This window comes from Alexandromys fortis, unplaced genomic scaffold, assembly GCF_014885135.2.
Source record: "Alexandromys fortis isolate MF-2015 unplaced genomic scaffold, M_Fortis_MF-2015_v1.1 scaffold_24, whole genome shotgun sequence".
Classification (NCBI taxonomy): Eukaryota; Metazoa; Chordata; class Mammalia; order Rodentia; family Cricetidae; genus Alexandromys; species Alexandromys fortis.
The window spans coordinates 6,092,073-6,106,955 of record NW_026067906.1 but is presented as its reverse complement, the minus strand read 5'-3'; the positions used below and the strand labels follow the sequence as shown (position 1 = coordinate 6,106,955).

The following is a 14,883-nucleotide window of genomic DNA, read 5'->3' as shown; positions in this document are numbered from 1 at the left end:
GTTTAACCAGGGGCATCTGTTAATCATTTGACCTAGCCATTGGAACCAAGTGGACTCACCTGTGGGTACACAACAGAAGACAATTTTTCTTCTACTCCCAAAATCTCGTGGTAGTCAGTAGCTCGTTAGGGAGAAGCAGAAGTCAATAAGGCCTGCCCCATGCATGCCTTTTTTAAAAAATGTAATTTAATGTGTCTGATTGTTTTTGCTTACATGTATGTCTGTGCACTGCTTGGGTCCAGTGTCCATAGAGGACAGAAAAGGGTATGCCCTGAAACTGGACTGGAGTTGGAGATGTTTGTGAAACACTATGTGGGTGTTGGCAAACCAGCCTGCATCCTCTGGAAGAATAGCCAGTGCCCTCAACATAGGACTCATCTCTCTAGCCCCAGTGATATGCTTGTGGCAGTGTGAATATAGGCCACTACAGATAATGTAAATACGTGCCCCAATAACTGTCACACCTGAAAAATAAGGACTTCACCTTCCTCCTCTGAATCTACAGGCTCTTACAGTCTTTCAACTCTTTCTTCTGCAGTTTTCTCTGAGCCTTGAAGGAGGTGGGTAAACATGTCTTGTTCGGCGCTGAGCACTCAGGTAGGATTCCCTTTCAACACCCAGAGCAGCTGTGAGACTTTTGCGGCCATCCATTGTAAGACAGAGTTTTCTCTGAGAACAACACTTGTCTTGAGCTATAAACATAAGTATTAAGAAAGATACTTATTTCCATGTGAATTCAGTGAAACAATAGTAGTAAGTTATCCATTAAAATCTAGGACCTCACAAGGCATATATTTAGTATCGAGCTTGGATTCCATCCTGATGAGTTCCTCAAAATAAATCAGAGAGTGCTGGCTACCCTCATAAAAATGCCATGCCACTATCGTACAAGTGGGCACACATTAGCTGGGTGATTCTTATCGTGTTTTTTAGGGTCACAGCTAAACAAGACTGTATGTGATGTTTCTCACTCAATAGTCTAAATACTGTCTTGTGGTACTTTGAAGGCTAGCCAACAGAGATGAAATTCCCAAGTTTCAGCTTGGTTTCTCTCACCATGCATCCAAGCAAGGTGGTATCATCAGTAATGGTGACTTCCTGTTTTTTGCCTCTCTGTGTCTTTGTCATTGGTAAGTGGAAAGACTGTTGATATTTATTATGCTTTAAATTTTTTATATCTTGCTGCTTTTCTGAGTTTGAGTTTTATTGTAAAGTGATTAGGGTCTCTCATGGAGACAATCACATAATCTGCAAACAAAGATAATTTCACTTCATTTCTTTGGGGACGCTGAACCATCCCTGAAACTAACCTAATCATGATCTTTCTGATGCTGGCGTGTAATTGGTTGAAAATAAATTTATTGAGAATTTTTCTTTTATGTTAGTGATACTGGTCTGTTCTTTTCTCTATCTGTTGGGATTTATCAGATTTTTGTATCACATGAAAACTGATTTTATGAAAAGAGCTTGGAAGTGTGTCTATGTATTTATTATGGAATAACATAAGAAGTATTGCTTGTAGATCTTCTTTAAAGATATGGTAGAATTCTGCTGTGAATTCTTGGCCTGAGCATTTTTAGTTTATATATAATATCTTAGTCTTCTTGCTGCTTATACAATGTTTGTATTATTGATTTAATATTAGTGTAACTTGGGTAGTTCAGATTCATCTAGTCATTTATTTTAAATTTCCAACTTAGTGGATTATAGGTTTTAAATTAATGTCTGTTGATTTTCTAAATTGATAGCTGTTGTGATAATTGATTGTTTATATATAATTATATGAATTTAGTATTTGCTTTAATTTTTAATAACCTTTTGTAATTAATTCACAAGTAAAACACCACATGTTAAGCTACACAGCCCAGCAGTAAACTGTGTCCATCCCAGTGAACTTCTGGAATAATAGTAAAGTTGGTGTGAAGAGATGGGAGAGATTTATATCAATATTCATTTATCTACTACAGAATCCCATAACTCTGGCTTATTTGAAAATAAAATTATAATTAGTTTTACATCCTCATTTATGCCCCATATGTCCTTTACTTTCATTTCATCCTTCCTCATTAAATATTATCCTTACTTGATGTACATTGTTGGCCTCCATTCTATATTTTATAATAAATCCACAGTTACACAACTTTATCCATATAACTAGGTATGTACTGTAAGATATGTTCAAGATTTAAAGGAGAACGTGCTGGAATTTTTTCACCCATTAATTTGGATCACATTGCTTAATATAATACATTCTAAGTAAATCCATTTCCCCTGCAAATTTCTTGATTTGTTTTCTTTACTGTGGGATAATAGTACCTGTGTGACTTCAGGTTAATTCAGTTAAGAATTTGCCAGTCTTATATAATCATTTCAAAGAACCAACTCATTTATATTTTTATTGTATCAATATGTATTATTATTCATTTTTCTTGAAGTCCAATGTGAATATTTAAATCAGAAAAATATTATATTTAATATATGCTCCTCCTTAAGTAAGGAAATTATAATTGGTAATTTGTTTCTACAATAATCCATTTAATCCTTTTTTATATTTTACATTGTATTAGCTCATTGTGATATTCATAAATGATATTGGTATGAAACGTATTTGGGCAGTACTTAAAAGATTTTAGTAACTGTCACTGTGGTTTAGAAAAGATTACTGTTTATTTTTTAAATTATAGTTTACATAATGGCTAAATGAGTCATCAAATCTGTGGTCTAGAAGAAATTAAATTGATTATAGATAATTGGTTGCTATTTGTAAGTTTCCACTTGCATAAGAGGGTGTGGCATTTTTCTCCCGAGGAAACTGGATGCTCAGAGTTTTATTGCAACTAGAAATCATTCCACAAAAAAATCTATTAATTATGTAAAGATTATCAAATTCATTTTGATACCAAACCATAAAGATCTAGTAGATTTAAATTTATCACCTTTAACTTTCCACATTTAAAAGTTTGTATATATTTATCCTAATTCCTTTGTTCATAAGTAGATTGGCATACAGTTTGACTCTATTGTTATTTAGGATAAGAACCTTAGCATATAATTATCCTTTTTAAATTGAATTTTTAAAAATTTTTGAGTATGTTATATGAATGTTGTAAATATTAACTCCAGAAGGTAAGAGTTTGAAAATATTTTCTACTTTCTACATTATTTTTTCCAGTTGCTAGCTGTTTAGCTCTCTGTAAGATGTGATTTTAGTCTGATATTATCACGCCAGTAAGATGTTGCTTTTGTTTCTGGTAATAGAGAATCCTTTCAAAACCACCATTACCTTTAGCAGAGTTTTGAAATTTTTCTTTAGATTTTGTTCTAGTGGTTTCATTCTTTGCTCTTACACTGAGATTTTTAATCCATTTTGAGTTGATCTTTAACTGTTTGATTCCCAATGAAAACATGGTCATCTACAACCATCTCTGACACCAAGTCCAGGAGATCAGATTCTATCTTTGGTCATCTAGGAACACAAAGAACACAAAGAACACATGCAGTCAAACACTGCCACATCAAATGAAATGAATAAATGTTTTAGAAAGAAAAGAAACATCAATCAAGTATATTATTTCATGGTCAATTACAATAAAAGGAAGAAGAAAAATAATGGAAGCCTTTTGGGCAAAAGAAAGGAAATCTAATTAGTGAAATGTTTGGCAGAGTTTGGGATTCAGAGAGTGTGGGATAGTAGAAATTTACAAGAGTCATGTAGTACATTTAGGAATTTTTCTAGATGTTATTTCTTGACTGAAAGTTGCTTACCAAAGACTGTCATTTATTCATGACTCACTATATCTTCACCTTTTGTAGACTTAATTGCAATATCCTAAACATTAGTACAACAATAATTAGTTTTATCTAGAAATTAATTCACAGTTAGCAATAACTAGTTTTATGTAAAAATTAAGTTACACTAAATAATAATTAGTTTATGTATAGATTAATTCCCACTGTATGTATATATTTTGATATCACAATATTGCATTGCACAAGTTATCCATAAAAGACATCATTATTTGGGAATAGACAAAAGTTACCCAGGTTGACGTTTCTGTTGGTTTAACATGATAGGGCAAATCAGCCCCTAGAGCATGCTGAAAAATGAAAGACTGAGAATGATAATAAGAACAGATTAGCCAGAAATGACAGTAATGCCAAATGATGCAGGTGTGGTAAAAATCATGATAAAATGAAAATGAAACCCAAGAATTTGAGATAGGTATCAGGTTAGAATATAATAGAATATAATGTTTAGAACATTTCAGACACTTATCTATCTTTGTATTGTAGCATGAAGGAAGTCGTTTTGATGAGTGTTTATGTAATTCCTCCTCTTGCACGTCTGGTAATATATTTTCCTTTTAACATGACAGATTCAAATGAAAATACAAAAGATGCCTATTATTTGATTTTACTTTAGACTCGTGGTACACCAGCAGATGGAAATATATTCAATATTATTTATATCAAACATTTGTGTGCTACGATTCTGTGCATTACTTTGTTATAAATGACATCATGCATAACTTGCAGTGGCTATAAAGCATTTTGAATGACATTTTAAAAGTATGCAAAATATAAGTGATACTATTAGGCAGATTTAATCTTGTGGCAGTTTAATATTTCCAGTAGATGTAAGCTATTGATCTAATCATTCACTCTTTGGTCCAAAGCAATTTAGATTGAGATAACAAATCAGCTGTCATTTGTGTCAAAGAATTAAGAGCATATCCTTGAATATTTATATACTTATCAATAATTTTACATGCCATCAATGTGACATATTACTGTTTTAGTTTTCACAGCTGCAGCTCAAACTTTTATCCTGTAACAATGTGACATCATGTAGAGATGTTATAACTTTTAAGGAAAAACATAAAAAGGTGATAAATAAACATCTAAAAATTTATTTTCATAGGAATTGAATAGCTGATTCAAGGTTGTAGGTGAAGAGAAACAAGTGAATGTTTTGTATAAAATCAGTTTTATTTCTTTTGGGCTTGCTTGATTATCCTCTATAATTTGTAGTTAGTATGGTTCTATTATTGATTAAATGGACCTGGCTTGGACCATTAACTGAAATGTCACAGTAGCTGTCAGTTTCTGATGAAAAGCTTTAAAATGAAAGACAAAAAAAAAAAGATTGTCTAGGGAAAAGAGAGCCTAGACAGTAATATATATATACTATATATAGGTAGCTTGTTCAAATCCAAATTGTTAATTCAATGCCAAACTCTAGGAGGCTTTTACATGTTGAAACTTGACAAGTACAAATTATGTTTTCTTAAATTATGAAAACAGCTGTTACATAGACTTTTTGAAGTTATACGAATATTATTTTATACCTGTGCCATGAGTACACTAACCCAGAATCATATACCAATATGATAATGTTGTTGTCTTTCCATAATGTCAGAATTCATTGGACAAGCATAAATTGACAAAGTATGATAACTTCAAAGACAGCAATTTCCTAGTCAATTCTACAGTCTTTGATAATCCGTCCCATAGCAAAAATTGTTTAACTCCAATCTTAAATACTAACACTAACTCTCAGATTACATGGCTCATATCATAAAGTAAATATATTTATATAAAGATGGATTTAGGAGGAAAGGAGTCTCAGCTGCAGTCCAACCTTGACATGAAGGATTTAGCCTTGTTTCATTATAACTTATTCTTTTTTGTTTGGCTGTTGTCTCTTGGAGGCCTGCTCTTCTCTGAAGAGGAAATGGAAGGGGAGTGGATCTAGGTGAGAGGGTAGGTGTGTGAGGGAGCTAGGAGAAGTGGTGGGAAGGGAAAATTTGGTTGGTTGGGATGTATTGTATGAGAAAAGAATCTATTTTCAATTAAAGAAATACATACATACATACACAGATTGGATTTATGGAATGAATACAGGTTAAAGAGGCTGTCACAGAGGTTTAAGAGGTTTTGGAAGTAGGCTGTTGGGATGTGAATGGAGTGTATATTGTTAGGATAAGAAACTCTATGCCATGTCAGAGAAAAAGCTGCTGCTGTCTGGCCATGTTTCTGTGTACTCAGGGTGGAGACCAAACATAGAGAGCAGAGTCTAGATGTGACATAAAAGGGCAGAACTGGATATAGAGCTGGAGAGCTCTAACATATTCATTCAATATATTATAATACAATGCAATATAAATGCAATAATTCCCACCTTTGAGAACAGGAGGATGGGCAGAGGGCAGCTGAAAGGTCATCAAGATTTAGGACCAAGGCAAAATAATGTCACTTGGAAGTGATGTCACTTTGGAAGGTCTCTGCTCATAGGTCTTTGATGCACATACCAGATATTAGATAACAGGACAGTGGCGAGCCATTGTCATCTTAGTGTGGGTGTCTAGTTATTATAACATCCAAATGAAGGACCTACACAGTTTTATAGCCCACAGTATCCAATTAGTTGTGGGGACTGGTTTCTTTATATGATTTTAATGTGCAATATGCTCCTACAATCTCAATTTCCCGAATATGTTTACATGGTGACCCCTGTTCTACTCTGTTATGTCATTCATCAGTTGGCATTGCAGGGTGGTGCCAAACAGATAACACTGTTTGCAGGCACATCAGGCATGGGATTACCTCCTAGACAATTTATAAATTGAAACCTCTCAGTCCTAGGCCCTTCTTAAGAAGCTACTGTTTTCACAATGCGGAGTTATTTAGAGTAGAGAAGCGCCTTATGCCAACAATCTACTATGAGACAAACATGTTGAATTTGCCACCCCTACCAGGTTGAACCACTAGCCTATGGTGACTGTGAGGCTACCTGTATTTGGAAATACTGTCTTCACAGATGTGATCATGTTAAGGCCAGGATCTAATTAAATATGACATATCTATATAAATCTGAGACACAGACATAGATGTGCACCCCAAGGACAGTATCTGTGTTGAGTCAGGATCAGACAAAGAAAAATGCCATAGAGGCAGAGGCTTAAGTCAGGCATCTGGCAGTAAAGAGATGCCAAGACTGATAACTAGATTCTAGGGAAAAGGACACTGTTTTCATTTTAGACCTTTAGCTTCTGGTGATGTTAGCAAATATATTTCTGTTGTGCTTAGCCATTCAATTTGTTGTAATTTGTCATGGTAGCCCTCAGCAATCCGTGTAGCTGTTATGCATTTGTCCTGGGGAAGGCTAAGTAGTCTGATGAATCTAACATCACATTTAACATTAATTAAAACCATTTCTCATTCAGATAGAATTATGTATGCTAATTCATTTACTTCATTCTTTTCTAAGGAGAAGAAACTTTTCTCACTGGTAACAATAAATAAATAATTCTGATGAATTAAATATATGTAGGTAAGTTAAATAATATGAATTAAAATAACATAGCCCAATCCAATAAAGGCATGGATGAGAAATATTTTAGTTTATGATAGAGCCACAAATATGATGTCATACTAATTCCTGTTAAGGAATGAACCTACTTTGACCAGAAATAATTTGTGATAGTCAATTTAACCTAGGATAGCTCGTACTGAAATGCTCAAATACTGAGAAAAGAACTGAGTCAGAAAGCATTTGTGAAAGAGATGCCAAATACTCACACTCCAACATTCACTTAATGGCAGCAAGGACAGGGAAGTATTTGGATGTCAAACCACATTTTTCTTTTAAAACTTATTAACACGTATTCATTGTACTAAGTGATTTTTGACATGATATTTTCTTTTGATTTTAAGTTGTACTTTGATCATATTTACACCAATTATCCTGTCCTTTCCCAGCCCCAAATCTCGCTAGTCTTGATTCTATTCTGACATGAAGTTGTATATATAGCATATGCACAGGTATAATATCGTGCTTACATAATGAAAGAAAAAATATATTTGTCATCCTGATTTTATTGTATTCAACATTCCTATGGTGGAGAATACAAAGACAAAGAGATAGCAGGAGAGAACACAGACAAATGAACTTGCTCTTTAAGACCGTTGCATTAAGTATGTTTTCTAGTATGAAATCGTCATGACCTATCCACAATAAGGTATAGACAAAGGACTCGCTTCCTAATACAGTTCCAAAATCCATTAAGATCCTTGTATTTGTAGGAGGGAACATTCAAAGCATAGCAATAACCTCTTTTTATTGGATTATATTTGGAATATTTTATATTATTCTCATTCATTCTTAAGCCTATTGACACTTAGTATTAAGTGAACTAATTTAAATTCATTTATTTTTGGTAATTCCCCTGATGTATTGACTTGAGCATGCTCTATCAAAAACATAGATGGGCACTTCTGCCTTTGCATATCAGTCTTTATTGCATAACAGTTAATTAATGAAGCATAATGGTTTCAATGATAGTGACTTTCCAGACAATCCTACTTATCTTGGCAATAATAAGAACCTTATTGTAATATTAGTAATGCAATATGATACTATACAGGTTATACTTGTCAGAGGATGCCCCACTTTATTCAAACTAAAATTAAAATATGTAAGATAACTATAGTTGAAGATGAGGTATTATTTCATGGTGTTATTCAGTCTTGGTCTACTTAAGACAACAAAGATTATCTCTTTTTCTTCCCTACCTTTTCTCTATCTTCCTTTCTTTGCTTTTCAATTAGTCTAAAAGCTTGTATTTCAAGATATTGGGAAGCTCTATTAAGTGTTTACTAATGAAAATATTCCCAGTGATGTTTATATCCAAAAGCATACACTGTCAAGTCCCCCTTGACTGAAGTTAAAATATATGTTTTCCTATAATATTTTATAGAGGAAATCTAAAATTTACACACACACTCACAGAGTTTATTCTTCAAACTAAAATGTATTTTATTTGTAAAATGAGATTTTGACATTATTATTTTTGTTATGGCATTGCTGCTTACTTATTTTATTTAAGTTGGTAAAAAAAACCACCAATTTGTGCTCTGACAAGCACAGGTGGATATGAGCTAGAAACCATAATGAATGTTGTAGATATCTAATTAGTTTAAAAACTGCAGCTGTGTTAATTATAGATGATGACAATAGCATTATACCCCCTTTGCATTTTCTTACACTATTTTTCTGTTTTTAAAATTTATTAATCAATTAAGTTTAAAATGTAAGAAAATAATGTAGCTTTTCTTGAGAAAATGTAAAATAGAAGGTAAAGTAATTGTTTTAATTATTAGGATAATTGGAGAGACTGACATTTTGAAAACTGAAGCTTGTATAATTATTATCATATTATACTGTTGTTTTTCATAAGGTAGCAATAATTTCATGCTTTTGAGAAGTATATTTATATTTTGATAACTGTTTTAGTTTCAACATTTTCCATTCTTATTAAAAATATCCTTATGTTTATACAAAAAAATACTTGAATTCTGCAGGCAAATGGATGGAGTTAGAAAATATCATTTTGAATGAGGTAACCCAGACCCAGAAAGACAATTATCATATATACTCACTCATAAGTGGTTTTTAAACACAAAGCAAAGAAAGCCAGCGAACAAATCATAATCTCAGAGAACCTAGAAAACAATGAGGACCCTAAGAGAGACATACATAGATCTATCTACATGAGAAGTAGTAAAAGACAAGATCTCCCAAAGACAAGATCTCCCGAGTTAACTGATAGCATGGGGACCATTGGAGAGGGTTGAATGGGGAAGGGAGAGGTAGACAGGGGAACAGAAAAAAAATGTAAAGCTTAATAAAAAACAATAAAAGATCATTAAAAATTTGGTTAAAATTATAAAATATAATTTCAATAAAAGGGTTAGAACACTTGCCTTAAATTGTTATGCTTTGTAAGGCTAAGATTGATTTTTAGACCATTCCCCATCTAGTCTTGAGTCTTAATGTTTTGTTTGCTTAAGTTCAACATCTAAAGAAAGTGTTCTATAAAACAGTTTTATTGACATTATTGCAGTTTTCTATTTTTAGGATGCTTTCAGAAATAGCAGTGCCTTGCTTTCACTAGAGCAAGGGTTGAAGCCTTGGTGTTCCTTGGAGCCTCTTCAGCAAGCATCCATAGATGAAGTAACAAAAGCGACTTGACCTAGCTCTAAGGACAACAGTTTGAGGAACACCCAGAATTCCCTTCTGTGTGACCACACTCAGCAAGGCACTACATGTATTAGACATGGCCTACAGTCATTCTGCCTGGTTAGGTTAGTTCAGAAACCAGCTATTCTATACCACTATGTAGTGAAATGAACATGGGGCCTCAGAGGCACGATTCTGAAGAGTTTCTGACGTGTAAATAAAACCCCTTCTTAAGGAGCTAACTTCTCACAGGTGATACCAGGCTGCAGGCACCCTGGTAGTTCCCTTGAGGAACTATTTTCTCAGGCAAAGGTACTACTGCACGTCTTTCAGGATGCTTACCCAACTTGGCTGCAGAACTTTGGTCCTTCACTTATTTCTGTGTCGTGAAAGGTTATTGTGAGAGAATTGTGTTCAGAGAGAAAATGTGGTTTCTGAAGCAAAGCTACTGTGCATATTTCAGATTGCTTACCTGTCTAGACTTGGTACCATAAAGCCTACTGCTATATAAAATTTCCAGCATCCATATTAATGATGTTTGATGTGACTTTCCATCCTTTTCCTCTGGTGGGGACTGGGTCAGCAGTTTCTCTTTCTGTAGTGTTACCTCATGTGTCTGTGCTAAGGTACACTCAGCAACATTATGGTGCCTTAAACCTCCAGTCTGAGGACCTATGCCCTCTCTGGCTTGCATTTTCAACAGACACACTCGTGGGCAAAATGCTCAAACACATAAAAAATAAAAATCATTTAAAAACATAGAAACTAAGCTATGTGTTGTGACTCGGGGCAATAATTCTAGTATTGGAATAAGGAGCCAGTATGATTAATTTTCTAAGCCACCCTCAGTAACATAGTGAATTCAAGGGCACCTGACAATGCATGAGGTTCTCACTTAAAAGGGAGATGGAGGTATAATCTTTCTTTCTTTCTTTCTTTCTTTCTTTCTTTCTTTCTTTCTTTCTTTCTTTCTTTCTTTCTTTCCTTCCTTCCTTCCTTCCTTCTTTCCTTCCTTCTTTTCTTTCTATCCTTTTTTTTCCTTTGGTATGTTTAAAAGTTTAGTTACTTTTTTCCCCCAGTGTTGCTTTTGGGAGTGTTCAGCAGAAGAGTCCTAGTCAGGTTGAAGCAAACTTTGACTCTATGTGACTGCTATGTAGTGTTGATGTGCTGAGTTGGGTTTTTCTCTAATGGTCAGGTATAATCTTATGTCAGTTATGGATCTTCAGCTTTCCCTGTGAGTTGTGGAACTCTCTACACACACATGGCCTTATGTAGAGTCTTTCCCTGCTTTCTCAGGCTTTTACTGGAGCTGCTAGGATGTGTGGAACTCTGAACACCTGTGGGCTGAATCAGGCGTTAAGTCTGTTCCTCACCCTGGCTCTGCAGTCTCTGGTTTCTCTGCAGACTCCCAAACACTAATAAGCTCTATCCAGTTTGGGGGTTTATAGATACCTGGGCTCTGTAGAGGTTCTGTGGGGTGTGGACATTACCGCCGGACTGGAGGCCAAGCTCAGAATCAAATTCAATGCCCACCTGGGTCTACAGTTCTCTCTGAAGTCACCACAACATGTGGCTAGTATTTGTCTTTTATGAAAAATACATGCCTAATTTGTATGGTTATCTAATACTTCAAAAGTGATCATTTTACCTTGTTAATAAATGTAAATTTTCTATTAAACATACTCAGATTCACATAAAATGTAATTTATATGTCTTCCAGGACCGCTCACTACTAGTGCTTTTAATAATTTCCTCGGCTGATAGTAAAGACTGAAATATAATTAATGACACATGGCCTCTTGCAAAAGATACTTTCTCTTTATTTGTTTCTGCATACCCTGAGACTTCTGATAGACCATAAATGACTTTTCATTTTACATTGCTGCTTTTGACATCATGTGCAGTGTGCTTAGGTTTATTTTTTGCTGTGTTCCTATATCTGAAGAGCAAGAGATACAGAACATTGCTTTTAAGCATACCAGAAGGTTCTAAAGAAGGGTATATAGTACAGTGGAGTTCGTTATCATTGAAACACTGAATGATTATCACACTATATTAGCTTGCTTTAACTCCTTTCTTCCTAATACCAATACAAATGTCCCCACACTATAGATGAAAATAGTGAACTTTATAGAACCAAACAAATAGGCAAATAAAGAAAAACAATGAGTGTAGAGGTAAGGTCATTAATAAGGCTCCAGATTAAGGAATTTTTCACAATCATGTGCTAACCAAGCAATACTATGATATACCACCCAGAGTTGTTGTTACTTTGCCCTGGAAACCCCAGTCTTTGAATGGGAATGAACTTTGACCAATTAAGAGAACCTGATTTTCATGTATTTTATCGGCATAGCCTCTGCGATGGTTTTAATGAGCATAGCCCCTATAGGCTCATATATTTTTATGCTTAGTCTGGTGAACTGTTTGAGAAAGATTAGAAGGTGTGTCCTTGTTGGAGGAGGTGTGTCACTGAAGGGTCAGCTTTGAGTTTCAAATCTCATGCCAGTTCCCCCGTCTGTCTCTGTCTCTGCACCCCCTCCTTTATAGGTCAGAGTGTAGCTCTCAGCTAGCTCTCCAACACTGCACCTGTTTGTCTCCATGCTCCTGCCATGGTGACAAAAAACTGACCCTCTGAAACCAAATGCAGTTCCCTAATTAAATACTTTGGTCATGATGTCTTCTCACAGCAATAGAACGGAGGTTATGACAGCCCTTATTTTTATGGAAGAGATTGCATAACCGGAAATAACATGTACAGCTGCTCATATTGATGAGGGCAGAAGAAACTGCTTAGGCAGCTCAGCTCAGGGACCTTGAAAGCAACAGTTTCAAGAATATCTTTGCTGCGTGCCAGGAATGTTAGAGGAAATTTCTGCTTCCTAGTCCCTTTCTGTATCTTCAACATGATGAAGTGACTGAAATTTCACGCTAGACACTGGTCTCTTCAGATAAACCTCCCTGGAATTTTACCTCTTGGTTTTCATGGTGGTCAGCTGTATTCCATCAATGTCAGCTCAATTCTAAATGATTTTAGTTAGATTTATTCTTTGAGGGGATAATGTTGTAGGATACATTAAGGCCAGAGAGAAAAAAATCCCTCCCTATCTCTGAGACACCGAATTCTGATATATTCCTCTGATGGCTGTTATTCTTGATTGTCAATGTGGCTATATACGGAATGGACTCTAATCCAGAAATGGAGATGCATTTGTGATCTGGATCTTGAGGCAAGAAGACAGCACGCCTTTGATGTGAATCTCGAGGCTGGATGACACAGGCCTTTAATTCTGACTTTGAGCCTGGGAGGCACACCTTTCCTCTGTGCCACACCTTCCACTTGAAGACTATATAAGGACAGTGGAAGAAGGAAGTCTACATTCTTCATCTGTTGCCCTCACATCAGTCAGCACAGTAATTTCCATCTCCGAGATCCCAGAAGACCAGATGAGACACGCAACCTCATGGGACTGAACAGGTTCTTGGGCTTTCCATTCATAACTAACCATGGTTGAACTGCATCCTGTTAGTCATTCCAATAAATTCCTGTATGTTTAGGACATTATTTACTATTGTCTCCTTCTTCAAAGGCTAACAAAGCTGGAGGAGTCAGTTTTCTGTACAAGAGAACACTCTTCTGAAATCCTTCCAAGATAGAAATATGGAAGAGAAATAATTACCCCCTTAGATATATAGTATATGTTCTCCTCCAAGAAACCCTGCCTTTTGTACAATCAATTGCAGAATTGCTAGGATGTACCACTTCAGAGTGTGTCTGATTTTTTCCTGTGTACTAACATAAAAGGGGGAAAGCTTAGGCAATGTATCTCTTTGTTAAGCTTGTCTTTCCCTAAAACTTTGCTTTTAGTCACTCTTTCTCTGAACTCCTACCTGGGACCTTTTAAACAAGTGGGCATGGCTTCCTTTCTTCCCTCATTCAGTTTGCCTATTTCTGTGCTCAAAGCTACCAAAAAGTCCCCAGGCCTCCTTCTGAATCCATTTTGAAGACTCTTTTACTAATGAGACCAAGAACTAGAAAAGGAAACCCTAATTTTGTGGTTACAGTAGTAACTTCCCAAAATTTCACAGAGGCCAATTTGGACTGCTTTTCTTCACAGAATGTGTTCTTTACGTCAGCATTGTGCACAAACACTCCCCAAGCAAATACTGCTTCAAAATGGAGACCCTTCCCAGCCATTGCCCAGTATTGAGGTGGCACTCCAGTTACTAACTAGCTTTCTCCAGTTGTAGGCACCCTCAAATATCGTTGACTAAATGGATCAAGCTCTCACAACATTGGGGAGCTCTCCAAACACTGTAAAGTCTTTAAGGAAGATAGCAATGCATTATATTTGTTTTATAGAAAGGTTATCGTGGCAAAAGACTAGAACATGAATTGAAGAAAGCCTCCTTATGGAACAAGGAGAGTAAACTTGGAAAGAGTTCAGTTGCAGAGAAGACAGACAGAACTTAGAAAGACTAAATAACTTAGTAAATATACAACTAGCTAAATACTGGGAATCAGGAATCAAATCTATGTCCTTTTTCTTTCTATTTTACTTTTCAGCATGTGTGTGCTCAGACACCTGTGTGTGTGTGTGAGTGTGTGTGTGTGTGTGTGTTTGTAGGATTTGGTATATACTTTGTGTGAGCCAGTGTGTAAAGCTATGAAGGTTAAATGAGAAATTCAAGTTCCCTCTTTTTTTTCCTTCTTTATTCCCTGTAGCAGTTTTTTTTTAGATTACAGATTCAATTTTATTTTTTTTAAATATAATTTTTTTATTGAAAAAAAAAGATTTCCGCCTCCTCCCCGCCTCCCATTTCCCTCCCCATCTCCCTTTTCCCCCCTCCTCCCTCTCCTC

The 14,883-nt window shown here is 35.4% G+C and overlaps 1 long non-coding RNA gene across 1 annotated transcript in view; it reads left to right on the top strand.

Annotated features, from left to right (window-relative positions):
- Positions 1-536: 536 nt before the first annotated feature.
- LOC126497538 (uncharacterized) overlaps positions 537-14,883 on the top strand; it is a 119,446-nt gene continuing 105,099 nt past the window's right edge. Inside the window, exon 1 of the long non-coding RNA XR_007590643.1 lies at positions 537-597. This is a non-coding gene — a long non-coding RNA (uncharacterized lncRNA). The remainder of the gene's footprint in view (positions 598-14,883) is intronic.